Source organism: Chelonoidis abingdonii, chromosome 2 (assembly GCF_003597395.2).
Source record: "Chelonoidis abingdonii isolate Lonesome George chromosome 2, CheloAbing_2.0, whole genome shotgun sequence".
In the NCBI taxonomy this organism is placed as follows: domain Eukaryota; kingdom Metazoa; phylum Chordata; order Testudines; family Testudinidae; genus Chelonoidis; species Chelonoidis abingdonii.
The window spans coordinates 22,213,273-22,226,159 of NC_133770.1; the positions used below are offsets into that span (position 1 = coordinate 22,213,273).

At 44.4% G+C, this 12,887-nt stretch overlaps 1 protein-coding gene across 3 annotated transcripts in view; it reads right to left on the reverse strand.

The window, feature by feature from the left end:
• PTPRN2 (protein tyrosine phosphatase receptor type N2) overlaps positions 1–12,887 on the reverse strand; it is a 1,143,575-nt gene that overhangs the window by 36,974 nt on the left and 1,093,714 nt on the right. The window lies entirely within an intron of this gene.

Consider the following 12,887-nt stretch of genomic DNA (forward strand, 5'->3'; position numbering starts at 1 on the left):
CCACTCCCATGCTCCTTGTCCCTGCCCCCACCCAGAGACACCCCCCAACCCTTAAGCTGTCCCCAGGACCTCTTTGCTCCCTGTCTCTGACTGCCCTGCCCTTCACCCCCAAAACAGACCTGGGATCATATGCCCATCCAACCCCCCATGCTTCCCTGACTGCCCCTCCAGCGACCCCCACCCCTAACATCCCCCCAGTATACCACCCCCCCATCCAACCCACCCTTGCTCTGTCCATTGACTGCCCCACCCCCTTACCCACCCCCAGTCCCAGAGCCAGCCCCCTTACCATGAGGCTTCTCGCTCATCCGGAGCCCTGCCGCCGCCACCCCCCTGCGCGCAGCCCTGCTCTGCTCTGCCCCGCTCCGCTCTGCCCCGCCCTGCCCCTCAGAGCGCTGTGCGCGCGGCAGCAGGGCTCCGGGTGAGCGGGGAGCATCTTTCCCTCCCCACGGAGCCAAATGCTGCCCCGCGGGAGCATGCAGCCCCAGCCCCCCAGAGCTCTGCGCAGGCGGCAGCAGGGCTCTGGGAGAAGGCGGGAGAGAGGCCGGCGGCTTGCTGCACTAGGCCAGTGCTCCGGTGCAGGACCGCAGACCCCGTGGCTTGCCACGTTGGCAGGATTTTTAATGACACGCGGAGTCCCAGCAGGCAGCCGTGTGCCATTAAAAATTAGCTCGCGTGCCATAGGTTGCCAACCCCTGCCCTACCCCATCAAGGCCAGAAACCTTGCCAGTCTCTGCCCTGGATCACAGGCCACAGAAAACTCCTCACCCTCTGACTAGTATCAGAGGGGTAGCTGTGTTAGTCTGGATCTGTAAAAGCAGCAAAAAATCCTGTGGCACCTTATAGGCTAACAGACATTTTGGAGCATGAGCTTTTGTGGGTGAATACCCACTTTGTCGGATGCATGCAATGGCACCCTCTGACTCTCACTTAGCTACACTGGCCTTGTACCTTTAACTCCACCATATTTGATGGGCAGACTCAGGTGCCTCCGTGTACACAAGATATGTGGAATGGGAGGTGTCGGTCTATAATACCAGATGGAAGTCTATTTCCCTTGGTAAGAGTTTGCCTGCAGCCTGAGTCCCCCATGCCCTTCAGTTCAGGTGTTGCCTCAGTTAGATGGATCCCATGAAGGGTGGTGGTGTTCAGCCCTGATTTAAGGAGCCTCTCAAACCACAATCGCCCACAGCTGAAACACAAAATGAGGCTTCCCTGGCTACTTTCCATGATGCTTCCCCTGGAGGGAGCAACTGGGCTGGAGGTCAATGGCTCATCTGAGCCCCAAAATTTAGGGCTGTCCAGGATTCTTCTTCCCAGTGGGGATTCCTCAGCCTCTGGAGACTGGGATCTTACCTCTTCCTGCCTTCTTGGGGTGATGTTTCTACTCTGGCCCAGCACTCAGCTTCCTTGGTACTATTGGTATGTTGCCAAAAAGGCTAACAGCATTTTGGGGTGTATAAGTAGGAGCACTGCCAGCAGACAGAGGGATGTGATCATTCCCCTCTATTTGGCATTGGTGAGGCCTCATCTGGAGTACTGTGTCCAGTTTTGGACCCCACACGACAAGAAGGATGTGGAAAGAGTCCAGTGGAGGGCAACAAAAAGTAGGGGGCTGGAGCACGAGACTTATGAGGAGAGGCTGTGGGAACTGGGATTATTTAGTGTGCAGAAGAGAAGAATGAAGGGGGAATTTGATAGCTGCTTTCAACTACCTGAAAGGGGGTTTCAAAGAGGAAGGAACTAGGCTGATCTCAGTGGTGGCAGATGACAGAACAAGGAGTAATGGTCTCAAGTTGCAATGGAGGAGGTTTACATTGGATATTAGGAAAAACTTTTTCACTAGGAGGGTGGTGAAGCACTGGAATGGGTTACCTAGGGAGGTGATGAATCTCCTTCCTTAGAGGTTTTTAAGGTCTGGCTTGATAAAGCCCTGGCTGGGATGATTTAGTGGGGATTGGTCCTGCTTTGAGCAGGGGGTCTGACTAGATGACCTCCTGAGGTCCCTTCCAACACTGATATTCTATGATTCTGTCTGTCTCCAAATGGGCCTCTTTTCTTCCCATTCTGGCAGACAATGTCCAAAATGGCCAGACTCAGCTTTGGGCTCCAACTAGCAGAACCTGCAGAAATTGTTCTATGAAAATTTGATCCATAATTCCCCCTACAGAGTACATCTTTGTGAATAGCCTGCACAATGTCAGGTCTCAGAGTCACCGAGTCATCACCCTGGGCTGTGTTCTGTTTGGGAATGGTTCCATTCTACAGTGGTGTTGATAGGCTTCAGATGTCAGCTCCAACTGATCTAAAATGACTTCTTTAGCTAGGGAATGTGACTAGGGGATATATTCTGCTTGGGCCTCTCCTGACAGAAACAGGTGCTACCTGGAACACCCAGGATGATTTTGCCCATCTGTTGCCCTAGCCATCCATTCAAATATACATAAAATGCCTCCAGGTTATTGTCTGACCCCAGCTTCACCAACCCTGAAACTGGCATGCTGAGGTCTCCTTCACCAGGAGGCACTCAACTCCCACAGGTCAATTTTCCCCAGGCATTGCGGGAAATGCTCCTGCTGTAGCTGCTGGGTTGCCTGCTGCTTTTGCTACAGGCAGCCTGGGTCTGATTCTGATGTGCTGCCAACATCCAGACTACGTCCTCCATTCTGCAGCTGTTCTGTTATTTCTTCTTTTTCAGATGGGTTCTCGGTGGATCCCAAACAAGCCCTCACCTGTGACAAAGTTGTCATCACAACATGCCCCCCCTTGTAGCTAGATGTCTCATTGAAGCAGCTGTGCCTCAATTTCCCCTACTATCCTTTTGGTCTACTCCAGCTGCAGGAGTGACCTAAGCAACATTTGTGCTGAAGGTTTACTTATCTTCCTCCTCCTCCTCCCCCCCCTCCCCGCTTCAATCAATCCCCTGATCCAGGAGCTGGCACGCTCCTCCTATTACTCAGGGTTCCAGGCAGGCTTCAGGTCATCAGAGCCCCATCACAGCAAGACTTTCAGCTTTCCCTGGAAAAGCCTGTCTGATCCTTTTCCTCCCCCTTTCTCCCTCACAGCCTTCTTCTTAGGCTGCTTCCCAGTGAAACAGCACTTCCTACCTTCTCTTCTCTGGGTTTCCTCCCCACAACTGGGCTCATCCAGCTTTCTATAGAGACAAACCCTGTCCTCCCCCTCGTGCATTTTACTTCTAATTAGTCCTGGCTTACTTTCCAGGTGCACCAAGGCTGGTTAATTGGCCTCTCAGGGCCATCTTAACCCTTTTGCAACCTGTATGGGGTAAACCCCCCCCATTACGGGCCCTTGTGCTTCTTTCAAGTTGGCAGTGTGGCACTCCTGCTTATAGAAGATACAGTCAATGACACTCAGAAGGCAGTAGCCTAGTAGTAGAGCTGCTGAAGCTATAGAATGACTGGAAGACCAATTACAAATTCCTGAAATTTGCAAATTATGTATGCAATAAAAGAGCAAAGAGATATAAGCTCTTTCATGCAGGGACTGTTTCTTTGTTATATGCTACTGCAATACAAATAAAATAAATAATAATGCAAAATAAGATATTCTTTGGTCATTTGGCTCGTGCAGTTTCATTTCAATTGTTTATTATTGTATAATATTTCCAGTAGACCAAGAAGCTTTAAATGGAATGCATTGCATAAATGGAATGAAATCTTCGTTATATGAGATTTCACTACTGACTCTGCTATGAAAGCTATGCTGACAAATGAGGATAGAGTATCATTTTCTATGCACTAACTAGAAATTTTATAAACTACATGCACATGGATTAACACAGCTCAGTTTAACAATCTTTTAACATGGTTCTGATGTATGCTTCAATCTTAAGACAGTTCTCACAGGTGAGTAAAACCATCTTTTTCATCAGTTACAAATTAAGGGCCAAGTCCTGCAACCCTTAGATGAAAAGTGTACTAATTTGATATCTTTGGGGCTACTTGTGGGTAAAATTCACCATATGCAGAAAGCCCACGCCAGGACTGTGTGTCATGTTAGTCTCATAAGTGGTGAATAGAACTGGTGAGTTTTCTCTGCATAAAGATGACTTTCACTCTGTATGAATTACTTGCATAAGAGTTGCAGAATTGGTTTCCAAATAAAGATAAAAATAAAGCTGTAAATGAAAGAATCATTGCAGAGTAACACAATCATCTAGAGTGGCAACTTTAAAAAAATTAGAAAATTTTAAAGTATCTCCTTGGTCATTAACTTTTAATAAAACAACTTTGGTTAATCACTTAAAAATTCTCATGTTTCAGGTATTCTTACAAGAGAATGGTAATTGTTTTAAGTGCATATTCAAAATGACTAGTCCATCCAAACCCTTTTTTTTGTGGAAGGTGGCAATCCTAGACCTTATTTTAATGACTAGGGAAGTGACCACATATGTGCTTCAACTAGAAATACTGTACTTCTTTAGTAGGGACTGATGGACAAAATTTTAAGAATGAATGGATTTCAGTGTATACAACACATATGGTCATAGGTTAAATCCAACTTCTGTTCATTAGAAGCAACAACAACAAGCTGATCATCCAAGTAATAGGTAATATTTTAAAATACATTGCAGCAGCTACAGTTTGGGTATTTGAAGAATGGGAATAAAGTAGCAGCACAGAAAATAAATGGTAAATGTATTTTTCAGGATTTTAATAAAACCTGACAATTTTAAAGACAAAGAAAAATTTAGCACCAAGAAGAAAATTCTTTAAAAATTAAAAACTTAAAATCCAAACCATTGCAGAATCAGACATATTTTACTTGTTAGATTTTGTAAGTTTAATTCACTTAACAATGGTTTATTTTTAACTTCTACATTTCAAATGTAGACTAGCATATCTGATAGTGTTAATCACAAAATGATTCCCCCCCACCACAAAAAAGTTTTGATTACATGAAAATGTTTACATTTAAACTTCTTGTGGGTGTTTTCATTGAAAAACCAAAAATTTAAAATCAAGGCATGTTTTGAGATTGGATTTGCAGTTTTTCAATTAAAACAAAAAATATCCATACAAATGGATATTTTCCATGAAAATGTAAATTAAGTCAAAAAACCAACTTTTTGTTTAAAATGTTTTGATGGAAAATGTCTGATGATCTTTAATGTTTCACATAAGACAAGGGTCAAACGGGGCGAAGTCATGGCTGGATTGTATGGCTCAACAAATCAGAACTTGGAAGACTGAAAGGTGTTGCAAAAAGTCTGTAGGGTTGCAAAGACAGCCTTCAAAATATGTGTTGAGTTATAAAGAATCTTTGCAAGTAGCTTGAAACAATAACTCAAAGGACTGGTAAACTTACATCAACATAGCTACATCTCTCAGCGGTGTGAAAAATCCACACCCTGAGAGACACAAGTAAGCCAACCTAACCTCCATTGTAGACAGCACCAGATCAACAGAATTCTTCCTTCAACTTAACTACCACTTCTTCAGCTGGTGGACTACCTATACCAATGTGAGGGATTGTCTATACTGCTACAACAGTGCAGATGTAGCGCTGTAGCTGTGCCACTGTAGCAGTTTAAATGTAGACATCCTAAGAGAGGAAAGAACTGTTCCTAGTCATTTCAATGTGGTGTTAAAATCAAGCCTAATTATGACAATTTAAATGTCAAGATTGTTGACATTGCCGATTGACACACACACACACACACACACACACACACACACACACACACAAATAAGGGAAAATCATATTATGAAGATCTGCACAATATGGTATGAGTGACATTTCATTTTGGTATGGAGAGCATGGCACTTAGTCAGCAGGCAGAGACTGGGAGGATACAACTACTACTCCCCTATCCAATTCAAGCCATAATTCAAGGACAAGCATGGTAACCATGCACTGCTTTATTGAATGGCTGTGCAATTACTAATGATGTATTTATTTCACATAGCTTGACATGTTTATTAAACCTTGAGGGGATACAGTTATGTACCCACCTCTCCCTTGCCTTCTTTCATTTATCAAATTAGATTTGCATTTTTACACATCAGATCACTGTGTCTCTTTTTGGCTGCTCCCCTTTTTGAAGATAAGTTCAGTTCCATGCAAGGAAAATAAACTCATGAATCAAGATGACTTGAAAGCAATGTGTTCTGCGTGTTTCTCCACAGTCCACAAGAGAAAACTCTGTAGAGATACCTGTAGCGGAGTGATTACCCACTCCTGCCCTGCGGGGCTTGAAACAGCCCAGGAGAGGGCTGTGGTTGGGGCAAGAAGCCTGGGCTGATTGGGGCAAAGTAGGCCCAGCTGGAGCCATGCTCCAATCAGGCCCAGCTAGCCCCTATAAAAGGCTGTGAGCCAGAGGCCCACACAGTCTCTCTCTGCCTGTAGAGGGAGAAGAGTCTGGCTGCAAGGTGCCAAGAAGGGAATCTAGAGTGGAGCAGGATTGAGGAAAGGCCTGGGGAGCTCTGGCCTAGGAAAGCCCCAGGCTGAAGGCCTGGAAAGGCCCATTAGGTACTGGGCTGCAGGGGGTAGCAGGTCCGAACCCCCTTTGCCTATGATGAGTGGCTTACACTGCAGTCTGCCCCACAGTGAGCAGGGGTTAGATGGGGACTGGCAGTAGCTGAACACTGAGGCAAAGTGGGGATAGTGGGTGGGGGTTCCTCTGGGAGGGGGAGACCCTGAGGCTGAGAGAGAGGTTACTGTCAGGGTATGGAACCCCAGGTAAACGGTGCACCAGGGTCCTGAGAGGGACACGGGGCCACAAGTAAGGCAGATCACCATCCTGCAGAGGGTGCTCTGGAGCTGGAATGAGCTAATTCCCAGAAGTCAGCAGCAGGAGGTGCTGCAGCAGTGAGTCAAGACACTTACATACCGGTTTGTTTTAAAATCAATTTTAGAGCTCACAAGACATGCCACACAGAGCATTAGGGATGGAAATCATATTTCTCCCCAGCTGAGGTGAGGACAGCATGCACCCCCACACAATCCTGCCAATATGCCTAGGACACTCATTCAGTATGTGGCCTGAGACTGCCTATGTGTGTGTCACTTGCTATGGTAGCTTTGGTGATGTAGCCCCACGTCAATTAGGAACTGCACTTGGAGACCACTAACTAATTTTTACACAGGCAGCTGTCAGATGGCAATATATTTGTTTCTTTCTTATTTTTATTAATTTCAGAACCAGAGTCAGACAATTAAAAGCCAGGGTCGCCAAACCGAGGTACAATTGCCTATAGATGGAGGCCACACACACTGTGGTTCTACAAATCAAGAGTTGGATTCTTAAGTTATTTGTGTAGTTTTGGAAGAGACCAATTATTTATTTAATTGATTCTGATAAGATGCAGCTGAATCCTGACACAGGAAAATACACCTAAAAAGAGAAAAATGTAGCCATTGCTGTGACCCCCCCACCCCCCGTGGTACTGTTCAGCTCTGCCATGTTCCTGCCCCCCACCCCAACCTGCTTGTTTGTTTCATCCACCTGTTCTGTCTGGTCTTTTAGATTGTAAATTACTTGGGGCAGCATTTCTTGTTCTCTTTGTTTGTACAGCACCTAATACCATAAGGACCTGATCTGGCTGGCCTCTAGGCTTCAAAGGAAGCATGGCACAGTGGTTAGGGTGGTAGCTTGGGACTCAGGAGATCCAGGTTCAGTTTCCTGCTCTGATACAGGCAAGTCACTTGATTTTCTGTACCTTAGTTCCCCATCTGTAAAATAGGGTTAAAAGTATTTCCCTAACCCTACACTAAAAATTGTGAGGTGCTTGGATACTATAGTGTGGGGGGGGGGAGGCATAGGGGAGGTAGAGAGGGATGGAAGGATAGATGCATTCCACAATCTACATGTTAAATACATATACATATAATTTGTGGTCTTGTTTCCCAGGACAACTGAGACTGAATATTTGGCCCTTGGCACCTCAGATGACAAAGTGAGGAGAGGTGGTGTTATGCTCCACAGAGATTCTCCTCTCCTAATCCAAAAAGATGTCAGACACACAGGCCAAATGAATGGAAAAGTTAAAGCAAGGCAAAATGTGAGGTCCTCAAAGTTCTAATAAGAGGGTAGAGGGGATCATCAAGATGAGGCTTTTTAATATCTTCAATTATTAAAAAAATATTAAAAATAAAACAAACTTTGAGATATACCTATCTCCTAGAACTGGAAAGGACCTTGGAAGGTCATTGAGTCCAGCCCCCTGCCTTCACTAGCAGGACCAAGTACTGATTTCTGCCCCAGAACCCTAAGTGGCCCCCTCAAGGACTGAACTCACAACCCTGGGTTTAGCAGGCCAATACTCAAACCACTGAGCTATCCCTCCCCCCAGTAAGAAAGGGGTAAGACCTTGTAAAGCAAATGTAATACATACCAACTGTGAGATCAGGGATCCTAGCAGATTTACAAAACAGGCACAACTAAGATTATTTTCTCAGCAGAAGGATAATTGATTCTACACATCTGACTATCTAACAGTATCTTACTGGAATAATATGATCAAAGATCTTCTTAAAATAGGTCAATGTTCACAAGTTAAAGTGAAATTGAGGCAAGTAAAACAACAGGTCTGTCTCATCTTATGTTGGGGTTATGTTCCGCGGTCAGCGCATAAAGTGAAAACCGCATATAGTCAAAATTACATTGAGTGTAATGGCAGGCAGAATCGCCTCCACTACAGGAACAGTATTTAAATTATTATTTTTCTCTTTTCTGCCAACCACGTAAAGCTGAATTCGCGCATGTTAAATGTGCGTAAGAGTGAAATACAGGTCTGTCGCATATTTCATGGAATTACATATGCAGTATATGCGCACAATAATAAAATGTTATGCCTCCAAAATTATTCACAACGTGAAACTCCTGATGGGATAACTTGTCACCTACTGGAAATGTTCTCTCTCTCTCCTGTTTTTAAGTCATGTTTCAAGATGAGTTGAATTTTACGGTTGTTATAGTGGTAGGACAGGGAGTGAAACCTCAGTGAAGCCGATGGATGTAGTCACTGACATTCATTCAGGATAAACGTAAGAAATAATCAACCTCCTTTACAGGACCAGATAGATGAAACAATAGGAGCCACTTTCAAAAGGCCCAGGCAAATGGCAAGGCTAGAGTAGAAGCTAAAGCACTGGCCGGCCCCAAGGGGTTTCTATAGAGACTAATATAGAAAACTCAGGGTCTAGAGAATTGATTGGTGGAGCAATGTGTAGGAAAGCAAAGAAGCAGGATACAAAGAAGGAGCAAAGAAACCCCAGTCAGAGAAGCCCTGGTAGGGTGAAATTTAGGAAGAAAGCTGAGAGAGAACTTTTGGGTAAAGTGCTAGCTAAAGGAGGCTTGGAATTGTGAATAAAATCTCTCTCATTGTTCAATTCCTATTGTGTTCAGGGAACCAGGACATTGAACATTCTGAGTAAATAAACTGGATTTCATCAAAGAAATACCAGATTCCATCATCAGTATCTCCTCCTAACCAAAACAACCTGCAAGGCCACCCAAATCGGTTACCTGCTTGGATTAAAAAGGAATAAAACTGCTGTAAAGAGTGGGATCTGGTTTCCAAGGAGGGAAATTGTGAGCTGGTATTCCCGTTGAATCAAAATGGAATAATCGGGGTGCTCGTAGAAATCAAAAATGCCCCAAAGGAATTAAAACAAGACCTAAAACAAAAGCTGGCTTCACAAATGGGTTTAAAGCAGCACCTGAAAGTTTCCCAGGAAGATTTTGGGGAATGATTTACAGATGAAGATATAACGCCCTCAGTCTGGAACGGCAAGATGGATCAGTGTGGTGACCAGCAACCTGAATGTCATTATTCAGAAAATTTTCCATGGGGGAGACTAGGGAAGCTTGGTTGACTTGGAACTTGCTAACAAACGTGAGTGGCAGCCAGGACTTAAGAACCTGAAAAATCATCTTAAGGAGGAAATAAAAGGGTCAGAGAGCACAGAGAGAGGTCAGCTGCCTAGATGTGGAATTGGGCCAGTCAGAGAACTTGATAAGACTAGACATTTACAATAATTTTTTTTAATCCCACCGGTAACCCATAGTGGGTCAGAGGGGGCAGATCAAGCTGATGGAAAACTCCACTATTATTGAGGAAAGACTTCCTGGGAAGCTTATTTGGCTCAGTTCAACTTCATAGCTCAAATGAATGGCTGGGAATCTTTAGCAGCCAGCGTAAGTGGTCCAACTCTGATGTGTTGAACAGGGCTGCCCTGGGGGTGCGGGGAGCAAGTGGGAAAATTTGCCCCAGGCCCCACAGGGGCCCCGCAAGCCCTGGCCAAGAACCCCTTCCCTGGCTACTCACCTGGTGGAGGTCCGGGCCTTTGGCAGCAGGCCCTTCACTCACTCCGGGTCTTTGGTGGCGGGTCCTTCAGTGCTGAAGAAGATACGGAGAGAGTGAAGGACCCACCGCCACCCAAGACTCGGAGCGAGTGAAAGACACACTGCCGCAGACTTGGGAGCACTGCCTAGTAAGTACAAACGCCGTAGCGAGTGGTGCCTTTTTTTATGTCTGCTCCCCTGTTTTGCCCCACGCTCCCTGAATCCTCTGGGTGGCCCTGGTGTTGAAGAACCTACCTTCAGAAAAAAAGACTGCGTTATCTAGATCTGGTGGTGGGAAAAAGTGTTACAATACCACAGTAACAGAGAGGCCTGGGCACAAGCATGGTAATCAGCACAGTGAGAGATAGGAAAACTATATGGCAAATTCAGCCACCATAGAAAGTAGAATCACCTCAGAATACTCCAGTAAAGGCTTTCTGGCTGCAGTCAGAGAGCCTGGAGTTTAATAATGAAAATATTGTATAGGAAAAGGGGAAAGCCAGCAGGTGATTGGTACAACCAGCCCATCCCTGTACCTAATACCTGGGGCGGGGGCGGGGAGGAAGGTTCTGACATTATGTCATGATTTTAAACATACTAGACATTTTGGAGTTGCAAAAACCTTAGCTATGCTAAGACAAAATTTCTGTTGGAAGACATGCAGGCAGGATATAGAAAACTGGTACAGGAAATGTGATGCTAAAGCAGGACCAGCCCTAGGCAGCAGTATCTCATGGGGGGCACCAATGGAGCATAATGCTGCTGATGAGCTTGGACTTCTGCCTCAGACAGAGTCTGACAATCATTATTTCACAAAATGGCCTGAAGCTTACCCAAGTAACCAAGGGGGGAACCAAGAGACTGTGCCGATAGCAGAGGTCCTAGTTTATCAATACTTCACCAGATGTGGTGGAGTCCCAGCTGAGTTACACAGAAATCAATGAAGAAACTTTGAATCCAGAGTTTTTGCACAGGTTTGAGAGGTTCTAAGACACCCAGAAGGACACAGAGAAGGAGCAACGAATTCCCAGTCAGAGAAGCTCTGGTAGCATGACTCTGAGGAACAAAACTAAGCTTTTGGGTAAAATGCTGGCTGAAAGAGGCCTAGAACTCTCTCTTAATACTTGATTCCTAGTGTGTTCAGGACACCAGGACTCTGCACATTCTTTGTAAATAAACAGGTTTCATAAAGGAGATGCCTAACTACATCAATTTCTCCTCATAATCAAAACAATCTGCAAGGCCCTGAAAATTGACTGATAGCTTGGGTCACAAAGGAGTAATAAAAAAATGTATTAGGGAGAGGAGGCAAATTTAGCCACCAGCATATCCAGGTGTGATCATCTCCAGCTTTTCTATTAGTAGCAATGCTGACATTTCATATATAAAAAGTTTGTTCTTTAAGTGCCTCATTTAAATATAAGAAGGGGCACAGGTATGCACCATTGCATATGTTATTTCCATTAGTGCATGAGCAAAACTGGGTATTTAGACATGCAAATAGCCAGTTAGCTATCTAATGAGCAATGTACGAGTACCTGAAATATGCACACAAACATTTTTTTAAAATCAGGCCCTTAATATATTTGCCTGAAAGAATCATGAAAAGTTAGCTCTTTTGTCATAATTACCCCTTGGAGCCTTCTAGTCTAGGCAGCAACAGAGACAGCTTCTTATTACAACAAGGAGGTGCTTCCCTCACGGAAGTGACTACATAATGAAGCCTTTGCTTCATGCTGCTACCCTGGCTGTATCACACCCCACAGAATTGCCACACATGGCTATCTGACTCAAGGGAATAAAATAATGGACACACTGAGCGTTCTTATGTGTCCACCAAACATACTGACACAGGGAAGAGTACCTCCTTGGCACAGGCTCAGGGAAGAACACAGAAGTCACATCCTCCCTGGGTGGCCTTCTAACTAAGGACTATAAGCAGAACTGGCTCAGATCACCGAGTGTAAGGATCTGACCATCCAAAAAAATTGGCAATTAAGGGGCAGTCCCATCCCTGACAGGTGACAGAATGCCCCAGCTCAGTAACTCTAAGGTTGCTGGAACTCTAAACTGTTGGGTTATTTTTTATTAAAATAAACTCTGCGTGAGATTCAGCCCTCTCTCTCTCAACCAACTGTCCAGTGTACCCAAAATCAGAGAGTTTAGAAAAATTTTGACCTGGTGCTTCATTTGTCAACAAACATAAAAATATAAATGTGAAAGGAAAATGTGAAAATACTTTGTAAGAGATAAATTGAATATACAATATTTTGTAATAAAGATGAGCTCAATGTGTATGTCTGTATATGGATAGACAGATGAGGTGAGACAGAGGTTTGATGACATTCAATTGAATACAGGCTCCTATGGCGCTTTTGAAAATTTTATCCATGGTCCCTCAAACTTCAGCTAAAAAATTCTCTAAATTTGTAATGCAAAACAGTAGAGTGCAGTAGTAAATAAAACATTTTCTGCTCCTTATAATAAGCCCCAGAATTGTAATGCTGTTTAATTACCAACAGCTTGATGTTTAGTAAGCTTGCCAGGATAGACTTATACTAACAAATAAACGTTTAAT